This window comes from Engraulis encrasicolus, chromosome 17 (genome assembly GCF_034702125.1).
Source record: "Engraulis encrasicolus isolate BLACKSEA-1 chromosome 17, IST_EnEncr_1.0, whole genome shotgun sequence".
In the NCBI taxonomy this organism is placed as follows: Eukaryota; Metazoa; Chordata; class Actinopteri; order Clupeiformes; family Engraulidae; genus Engraulis; species Engraulis encrasicolus.
In genome coordinates, this window is record NC_085873.1 from 8,433,273 (window position 1) to 8,444,668 (window position 11,396).

Here is an 11,396-nt window from a genome sequence, read left to right on the forward strand (position 1 = left end):
TAGGCCTTAGCATTTGCTTAGTACATGCCTTACAAGTTACTTATCCAGGCATTAACATTGTATGTATTAGTGCTTATAGATGTATCCCTAAAATAAGGTGTTACCAATATCTCTACTATGAGACATGTTGGGACCATAAGGCTTTGTCCCAAGATAAAGAAGGTGTTATAGAGACCATTTTGACAAAATATGTAGTATGCCTTTGTAGGGCAGTGTAGGTGTTCTGAAATTGTACACGTGTGCATATCTGGGTAGTTCTTCACCCCAACTGTTGCTTCCTTCACCTCGAGTACATGTGCACACACACACAGTTGCACATGAGTTACTAGCTAGCGAGTGTGTCGAGGAAAAGGAGAAGAGCTCCCCAGTGATCTAATATTGGCCCCTCTCCTCTCATTTCCTTCCTATATACTCTTCTCCTCTCCTCTCTTTTTCACGCCTCCCTTCTCCTCTCCACTTCCTATCATCAGTAGTGAGCTCTATAGGCCACTGTTTTCTCATTTTCCGTATTCTCATAGCGCGCTCCCCCACCCACCCCCAACTCTTTTTGTACTTAACTTAACTTTTATTTCCCTGGTTAAATAAAGGTAAAATAAAAAATAAAAAAAACTTTCCTCCTCTCCTCTCCTCACCTGTCCTCTCTTTCTCCTCCTCTAGTAGCCCGCCCTCTCATCTCCTCTCTTCTTACGTATAATGTGACTTCTCCCCTCCTGTCCAAGGCAAGTAGTCTAAATAGGCCCCTCTCCTCCCACCTCCTCTCCTTCCCGCTTCTCTTCTCTTCTCTTCTATTTTCTTCTCTTCTCTTTTCTTCACATATTGCAGTCCACCGTAGGCCCCTCTCCTTTCCTCTCCTCTCCTACCACCTCCTCTCCTCCGCTCTGCTTACCTCTCCTCTCCTCTCCTCTGCTATCCTGCTCTCCTCCTTCCTCCTCTCCTCTCCTCTGCTCTCCTCTCATCATATAGTAGTCCACTCGAGGCCCCTATCCTCTCTTCTCTTCTCTTCTCTGCTCTCCAAGGACCCCACAGCTGGGCCGTGGTAATTGCAGTGTGCATGAGGCCATGAAGGGAGATTGGCTGTAGCATCAGAGCCGAAAGAATTGACTCGGGCGTTTTCAGTGGTCCTCCTGGACCTGCACTCACACACACACACACACGTGTGTGCATACACAGACTCTCTCTCGCTCCCTAACAGACACACACACACACACAAGTGTGCACACACACATGCATGCACACACACAGGCAGGCACACATGCACATGCCACACACAAAACTCACTGGAAATTGGACTTACACACAGAGACACACACACACACACTGACACAGACACACACACACACACACACACTCTCTCCCTCACACACACTCTCACAAACACACGCGCACACACACACACACTCTCACAAACACAAGCGCACACACACAAACACACACACACGCACATGCACACTCAACACACATACACTCACCACACACACAATACTCATTGGACCTGGATGGAGCGCCCCTCCGTCCCTGAACGCCAGGTGCGCCTCCACCGAATGCTGTGAAACCACAAAGACCATTTGCATCAAATCATCGGGAAATGATCCTGCTCCGGAGTGTTTTTGGTGTTCAAGTGCACTGGAGTGTGTGCGCGTATGTCCATGTGTTTGTGACTGTGTCCATGTGTGTGTGTGTGTGTGTGTGTGTGTGTGTGTGTGTGTGTGTGTGTGTGTGTGTGTGTGTGTGTGTGTGTCAGGCTTGTACGAAATTCAGAATTTCTGAATTAAATTCAATTCAGGAAGTGGAATTGAATTTGAATTGAATTGACTCCACCCCTACAGGATGTTGAATTGAACTGAATTTGAATTACAGGAAATGGAATTTAAAATGGAATTGAAACTCACTGCAATTCAGGAAGTGGATGAAACCACAACTTTTGCCTTTTCAAAATAATAAAATACAACAATAACAGTGTAACTAAGTACAATAGCATTAACAAAAATATATATTGCTAATACATTTAACTACAAATGTATTCAGCATTCAAAATGATAAGTAAATGCAGGTAAATAAACCATGCAGGCCCCCATTGTGATTTTCAGTAGTTGCATGTATAATATTTAGTGTTATGCAAGGCCTACAGATGACTTTCACACTTCTTATTTGTTATGTACCAAAATGTATGTCAATATTACCACCTAAGGTCTACAGCAAATAGAGAATGGCATTGTACTAACTCAAAATGGAAGTTAAAAAAAACCCGAAATTCAAATAATTACCTACCCAAATCCTAAAGCACTGCTAGGAAGCAGCCCAGCAGGTGACCTAAGGGGGCTATAATTCACTCTTCCCACTCACCTTGCAGTGCCGGAAATAGACACATGCTTATAAATATACAGCACCATCTAGTGTTCTTATTTTGTCATTACTTTGAGTTTCTTTGAATTTTACACCACCACCCAGGGATGAGCAAAGACACAACTAAATGTATTTCAAAATACAATGCAAAATACCCAGCTCTAAGATGTTACAAATGCGTTACAAAATACATAACAGTAAATGTATCAATAATCAAAATACTGTATTTTGCATTTTCAAATACACAAAATACAACAGAAACTAGGTATGTGAGTGTGTCCTGACTTTCAAGCTAATGAGTCTGGCTATTTGGTGTAGCGGTTAGAGCCCCAGTATTGCATGCCAGAAGTTCAAGGTTCAAGCCTCAGCAAGGAAACTCAATTTCCCTTCCTCTTGTTCTTGTAATTATGGAGAAGACTATATAAACAATGGGCTACTTGGCACAACTAGCATTTAAAAAAATGGTACAGATATGTCAAGGTCTGTATGTGAGTTCAATAAACAAGAAAGTGTATCTTGCAAATGATGTCCACGTATTTTGCAAAGCGTCACTCATGCACCATTTGTGGCCTTAGAGCGCCATCTTGTGGGTGATGCATGGTGCAGCATTAGTAATGATCACGGTTGCACCTTTGGTGCTTAGCATGGCAATTTCAATTATTGATATTTTATCAAGAGTGACGTTTTTTGATCCAACAGCATATATTCAATAATTCAGAATTTTGAGGCTGGTTATTCGTTAGAAACTCGTAGTCAGGTAGTCACCTGCCAATGATACCTGGGAATTGAACTGTCAATCTTTGGAGTTCTTCACCCCTTTCCCAGACAAACACTTTTACATTCCAATATAATTACAAGCATCACTTACATACTATTTGATCTGTGTTCCTACTATGGAATTGCATTGTTCAGGAGAAAGTAGGCTATTGTATTTTCTCTTATTTTGAAAATTCAAAATACAGGGGGGGAAGTATTTTGATACAAACTTCAAATACTTGTAATTCACTGACATGAAATACAAAATTCAAAATACTATGTTCTATTTCGAAATGTATTTTAATTGAAGTATTCGAGATACTGACCATCCCTGCCACCACCTAGTGTCAGTATTATGTCATTGCTTTGAATTTCTTAGAATTTAAATTCTGTGAAATTCAGTTTCCTGCCATTCCAATTCGAATTGCAATTCCATTTCCTGTTTGGAATTTCAATTCAATTCATATTGAAATTCAAGAATTGAATTTGAATTTTGGGGTCATTCTCAATTCAATTCGGAATTTCGTACAAGCCTGGTGTGTGTGTGTGTGTGTGTGTGTGAGAGAGAGAGAGGGGGGTTGAGTGTGAGTGACTGTCTGTGTGCATATTTAGCATTTGTGTGTGCATCGTGTGTGTGTGTGTGTGTGTGTGTGTGTGTGTGTGTGTGTGTGTGTGTGTGTGTGTGTGTGTGTGTGTGTGTGTGTGTGTGTGTGTGTGTGTGTGTGTGTGTGTGTGTGTGTGTGTGTGTGTGTGTGCATTGTATGTGTGTGCGTGCTTGCATGCATACATGTCAGCGTGAGAGCGAAGGAAGGCAAGAGAAGGAGTCGGATAGAGGTCATGGGACAGTGAGCGGCAAAGGAAGAAGAAAAAAGCCCATATGAACCTGAAAGGAATTTGTCTCCATCTGTTGGCTAAGAGGAAAAAAACTCTCTGTCTATAAAAACCTGAGAGCTTATTTTGTATGCTATATAAATAACACAGACTATAGCCTACAGCTACACATTTGACCTGCCTGTAGAATTATACACAATCCCTATAAAATTACTCCACATTACACAGCCTCCATAGATATGCAGTAACCAGAACCAAGGACAGATTTCTGCATGGACCTACCGGGCCCAGGCCCAGGGGCCCAAGAGTCAAGGGGGCCCTGAAGCCCATGGCCCTATATTTCCATTATAATATTGTGTTACTGTAAACTCGCACTTTTAACAACAATTTCAACATTTTCTCAGAGGTCTACCTTCCACACCCCCAACAACATAGACTCACATCTGGCCTCAAATCCTGAATTGTCTTGCACACTAGCAGCACCTATTGAGGGGGGGCCTTTCTTGTTGTCTGGCATAAGGGCCCATGGAATCATAATCCGTCTCTGGCTGGAACAAATGGGACTATCCTGTTTCGATAGAATAACGATGGATTTGGTTGTATTAGCTTACCAAAGCTCTTGGGTCGGAGTGAATTTCGTCGGAGGTGAGCCAAAGCTACCAGGTAATAGTGTAATGAAAGAGAATTTTAGACGCACCATGACGGCAGGGATCTGAAATGTGTTCGTCTGATATGCCCTCGTGAAGGTCAAGGTCAAAAGCATGTAGCGTAGTGTGGCTTTTTAATGTCATTGTTCAGGAATGCATTTCTGTTTTATGTTTATCGATATGCTACGATCTACCTGGTCCATGTAGTTATACCAGTATTGATGCACATCATGACAACATGGACCCGAAATACAGTATGCACCTGTGTTTGTTTGACATGCTCTGATGAAGGTCAAGGTTATATGTTTTTTTCATTTTAATATTCAGAAGTGCCTCAAGTTTCTCTGTTTTTTTTTTCTTTCTTTTAAATCAATATGCAGTTGTGTTTCTCTCCTCAAGGTCACGTCTGCATCCCTGGTGTGCCCTAAATCACAAGACCATTGTGATCTTTCTATTTTCTTTTCTCTTTCATATCCCTCCTCTTTCAATGAAGACATTCCTCAAGTCTTTGGTAATCAACGGTGTGGTGAAGAAAGGGGAGAGGGAAAAAAACAACAAGATTGCTCACAACATATGAAGGGGAAGGACATGCTGTCTTGAAAATGGGGTACTGTCATGCAAACCCACGTCGTGGCACATTTGAAAAAACAACATGCTGCAACCTCAGATGAAGCAGGAAACCAGTGACTAATGGCTAATCATTACAGCTACGAGGGAAGCTGACAGGGCTGGGGGATCGGGCAAAAAGGTAAGTTGTCCTGGACCCAGGGAGAAAGGGAGCCCAGAATTGGGTCTTCATTTCATTGTATGTCTTGGTAGGGGGGGTCAGTTAGATAATGTTGTCCTGGGCCCAGCCAAAGCTGTCCACGTCCCTGACTGCAACACTGGGCTTTGACCTCCGCCATTAAGTCCTCCGACGCCTTTCTAGATTGAGTTTTATTGCTTCCCGCGATCAAAAAAAGAACATTGTGGTGCGCCATTAAACATTAGAAAGACAGAAGTTTTGCCAATTGAGAAACGGATGACGGGGAAATTGCAACTGGCAACACTTCTGCAGAAGAGGAAATAAAAAACTCATTATGACTACGGGAGAAAAAACACAAAATATGAGCCCATTTTTCACAAATGTTTCCAGGTTTTTCGCATTTTTTTAAAGCCGTTTATTTGTTCAACATAAGAAAGGGAACAAAAAGAAACAACTTTCCTGGGTAATAAAAAATAACATTGGCATTTGAAATCAAGTGCACTTTTAACATACAGTGTCTATTTATTTATTTAGTAAGCTATTTCTCTATCTGTGGAGAGGAGCTGTCCTATCTGCTAAGGGTGATTTGTGGAGAGTTAAAATCAAAAGTAGAAATATAAAAATCCAGTCTTTTTGTGGTAAGGCTTTGAGGTGGGATGTGATGACACGCGAACAGCTCCTTTTTTGTTTGTGTAGTACTGTACATTGATGAATTCCCTGTTCGTACTTTGTACCACTGTCTGTCCTTTTTTCTGACATTTTTTCTCAAAAATCAACAACTCTGCAACTGTTATGTTCCTAAATACGTGGTGACACCCACACACGTACACACACAAGCACATGCAAACACACACACCGTACACACTCTCTTACACACACACACACGTACACACAGTGTCCGAATGCTACTAACTCTAAACATCTGTGTGTGTAACATCAAAGGGATATTGTAGTTAGCGGTGCCGTGGTGCGGAGGGGCCGTAGGTCAGGAGGTCAAGTCAGGTGCCTTATTATGGATGCGGGGGCCGTCTGGGGTTACTTGTGCTCAATCTGCCACAGATGTGGACGCGCTCATCACATCACAATTCGTGTGTGTGTGTGGGGGGGGATGTTAAAGGAGTGGTGTGTGTGTGTGTGTGTATGTGTGTGTAGTGGTGGTGGTGGTGGGGTGTTGGGTTGTAAAGAACAACCTGCTTCGTGGTGGAGCTGTCATATCAAAATGTACAGCAGTTCACGGAGCACATTACCGCAATTCATCAGTACTTATGTATGATGGTGACCTAACACAGAGACTCGTGCGGTCAGACACAGGCAGGCACGCACATACGCACACACGTACTATAATGCTATCCTTATGGGGACCTCCCATCGACTCTCATTATATTACGAGTAACACACACGCACACGCACACGCACTCACGTACATACTCATGCACGTACACACAAATACACATACGCACACTCGTGCGCGCGTGCGCACGCACATACACACGCATGCACACACGCACGCGCGCACACACACACACACACACACACACACACACACACACACACACACACACACACACACACACACACACACACACACACACACAGAGGGTGCTAGTCTCTGCACTTCCAGATGCCACACTCGAAACAAACCAGGGACACCAAACAGGTGGCTCATTTTTAGTCAGTCAGGGATTTTGGTTCTGGTGAAGATAAATGAAGTAATTCAACAGACAACGTGCATTTGTGCGTGGAAATAGTCACCTAAACCAAGTTTTTTTTTGGAGGGTGCAGCTCCCAATCAAGAGTGTTATACAAACACAGGAGACAATCAAATTAGGAAAGTTGTTGTTTGGACAGGAGCGCATGGAAAAAAATAAATCATAGAACAACAATCTATTTTCGGTCAAAAGTGGAATTTTGTTGTTTAGCAACTGGAACAGATTATGCTCCAATCAGGAATTTGACACTGTTGTTAGAAGAGCACAAGCACCAAGCAACCGGCAACACAAAGCTAGCTCACCTTCCTTGTGATGTCATTGTGGACGTAAAGTTAAAAGATTACAAAGCGGGCCGTTTAATCGAGGAGTTATACATTTGCCTATTGACTAGGATTAATTCAGTACACCATAATTGACAGTTCAGTAGCCTCTTTGTGCGGATTCACTCTTGGCTGAAATGACTCAACTACAGGTATATCCTAACAACATTGCTATGACATTACAGAGAGGCCTCAATAACAGATTCAGACTTGGACATTTGAATTTTGGGTGGCATAGGCTCAGCCTCTGAGTGGCAATAACGTTATAACATAGGCTCAACCTCTGGGTGGCAATAACGTTATAACATAGGCTCAACCTCTGAGTGGCAATAACGTTATAACATAGGCTCAGCCTCTGCCCAAAAGGGAGATCCAAGGTTGTTGTTTTCTGCAGACCAGAGCTGGTTATCAGCAGGTGGCAGTGTTGCGTCTTCCACCGGTGACATTGCTTACTCTACGGAGCAGGGGTGTCAAAACATAAGGCCAGGGAGCCGGATGCAGCCCACCAGCTGTCTCTAGTCCAGTGTTTCCCAACCAGGGGTACGTGTACCACTGGGGGTACGCGAGCACACCTCAGGGGGTACGCGGAAAAATGTAATAATAACAAATATATTGACTGTAGTCACATTGGGATAGAGCAACAGAGCATGAGTGAGGGCGAGGGGGTACATATCATATGACAAACTGGCTTAGGGGGTACCCAGGACTAAAAAGGTTGGGAAGCACCGCTCTAGTCCATTGCAAAGGTGTCTGAGATTTCAGGACTTCAATACTTGACAAGACATTTTCCTTTTTTCCCCCCCATTTACAGTCAATGAGCCTTCCTGCTGACATCCACCTCGAGGTGACTGACTAGCAATGCGATTCCGATTTGAAGCAGAAATGTGAGATATTTTGCAATCATATTACTGGTCTGTCCCACTTGAGATCAAATTGACTGTGAAAGGCCCCTGAACCAAAAAGAGTTTGACACCCCTGCTAGAGATTCTTCAATGTAAACAAAATCACTCGAAGTACAATCATGTTCAAACTTCACAATTGAGGACATTGTCACCATGTTCTACTGTAGCAAGTCAATCACACACAATATTCCTTTAACCACAAATATAGCTAGGCCTATGTCTTGTCATGGTCAGTGACTCAAATACATTTCAATTCATTTCATTACAATGAAATAATAAATAAGTCGTCATAGAAGTAAATTAGTCTTGAAGCAGTAGGTCAAAGATGGGTCTATCATGGTTAACCAAGCATAAAAGTCATGCTTTGTTACTACAGTGTGTAGAAAGTTAATGGGGAAAGGTAAGCGTGAATATTTTGAAAAATACAGCAGTTGTAAACAGTATGTTCATTCATTTTGGCGCATTGCTTGGCACAGATTATCCTTGTATCTCCTTTTCCTGATTTGCAGTATTGTACGGTCACATGTTTGTGAGGGCGCACAAGTATTGGTGTACTTTGAACTACAGTTGTGTTACGTACAAAGTCTAGCTCTCCAGATCATCCCAGGAATGTTTACACAGAATGTGTAATTGTATAATTTTGTATTGTACAATTTGATTTATTAGTTAAGCTCAGAAAATAAAACATTTCTTTTCTTCATTGTGCAGCAATGAAAAGCAGCTTTGATGATAAGTGGATTTCAACGCAAGACAGGCAGCCCATGACTGACGATCACGGTAATCAGCATTGGGCCTTCATAACTGACAAGATCGACAATATAATGATCACCATAATCACCATGGTAACTATACGTGAGACCAATGAAAACATTTTTTTTTTCAAAAACATCACAATTGTAACACCAAGCCATAGCTCAACATCACCATTAAGTCGTTAACATTTGCTGACATACATTCAAGGAAAGAAAACAAAATGAGAAAAGACATGAAACAGGCATTGTGATGTTTCCTCGACAATTTCGACATATATAGCTATATATAAACCAGGCACTATATATATACTTATATATATACGATAGGTTGAATGTGAACTCATGTCATGGTGATAGTGATGATGCGGACAATGGGAGCAGTGAAGGTTAATGAATGCTTATAACTCTACGATGATACGGTATGGTTAAGCTACAGAGACTATGCTGAATAATATACCTTAACCAAGTTAACACATGTACTGATAATACCTATACATTATAGATACATTTATTATACATTCATATATGTCAACACTTAATATGTATATACATGTATATATCTATATGTATATATCTGTACATGTACATGAAGAGAGGCTAACCTATAGTGTGCCGGAAGGCAGAACTTAAATTGTGTACAATGTGTGCACGTGTGTGCACATGCACGTGTGTGTACATGTGCATGTATGTGTGTGTATTTGTGTGCACATGTGTGCATGTGTATATCTGTGTGAGCATGTGTGCATGAGTATATGTGTCTGTGTATGTGTGCGCGTATGTGTGTGTATGCATGTGCATATGTGTGCATGTGTGAGTGTGTGTGTGAACGAGTGGGGATGTGTGATTTATGACATACCCTAGCCTAGATCTAGGCAAACACACAAATCAGCCCTTGGGGGGGCCTGCATGTGGTGAAGTGCGATCACAGGTTCGATCGATCCGGTGCAGGCCAGGGTCAGGGGTGGCGCTATGGGTAGGGAGGGGTGGGCAAGCAGGGCATCAGCCCCTGGGCAGAAGGGCTCTCCCGCATTGATGGTGGGGGGGCGCTATCATGACCTTGGCAGGCAGTATGGGGTACCTATCAGTGTTTTGCCATGAGGCCCCGTGTGCAATTGATCCGCCACTGGCAGGGGTGCCCTAGTGACTGCTTGATCCTGTATGCCTGTGTGCTTATTCTGACTGGGAGACAGCCGCCTCGGCTAGACCTCATAGGCAGACGGAAAATGAGACAAAGGGATGTGGTGGTGATCTAATGTGTTCCCTTGAGTCCCACTTTGTCTGGGGAAAAATCCAGTACATTTATTGTACATGGTTTGTAAAAACTTAGTTTCACAAGTTCCAATCCAAGCATCCTATTTTGCCCTCAGAAGGAGACAAAATGAAACACATGGATGTAACAGGTTTTTTTAAGGATTGGGAAGTAAACGGAAACATTTTCTGTCTCAAAAAAAAAGGGGGGGGGGACACCAGGTTTGGTCTCTTTTTAAAGCATTCCATCGGCAATCTGATACATTAGGCCTACGTAGTTGAATGGGAGAGCAGATAAACCTAGGACACAACAGGTGAATGGTGTGTTTGTGGTATGCAAGATATCTTGTTGTGGACAATAATTCAGCTATCTCAAAAAAAAAGGTCTAACCTGATGCCTATATGCTGCAGTAATGGCCCACTGTCCATTGCCATCCACCGACAATTATTTCAACATGTTTCTGTATACGTTGAACAGAGGGGAATGTTGATGAGAAACACCTCACAATGGCAGTGAATGGGGCTTTTGCTATTCCAACAGAGGTGTTGAAATATGGAATTCAAAAGATATTCTACAGAATACCGACATGCTTATTCTGTAGAATGCACTTGTTTTGTTACTTTTCACAAAAAATATTTGTAAGAGAAATCGCACTTCATCATAATTCATACCTTTATAGTGGCGCGTGCAATTGCACACCAAAAATGTTGGTTCGCGAGTGGCTGGTTATAAAAAATACAGTTTTAAAATCCATGAGAAATCCTTCGCATAAAACATTAGTTTTTCTTTTTTTTATTTGGTTAGACTCAAGACATGGTCAACCTTTGTAGGAATGACTTTGGTAGGATATCAAACTATTTCAATATTTTGTGTTTATATTGCAATTGCTCAAGTAATTATCATTTCAATTATCATTTAAAACAAGAAAAATAATCGTAGGAAACAGAGCAATTACCATAGGGTCCTATGCACCTTCGATGCTGGGGCCCTAATAAAATCGTACATAAAATTGTATAGGCCTACCTGTACTATACTGCATGTATACAGAGCCATGTCCAAATGATTGTCGGAGTTTTTAACAACAATGGAGAGAATTCATAGACAGAATTGTCTTTTCAAAAGTCAGAACACCAGGTTGAGTT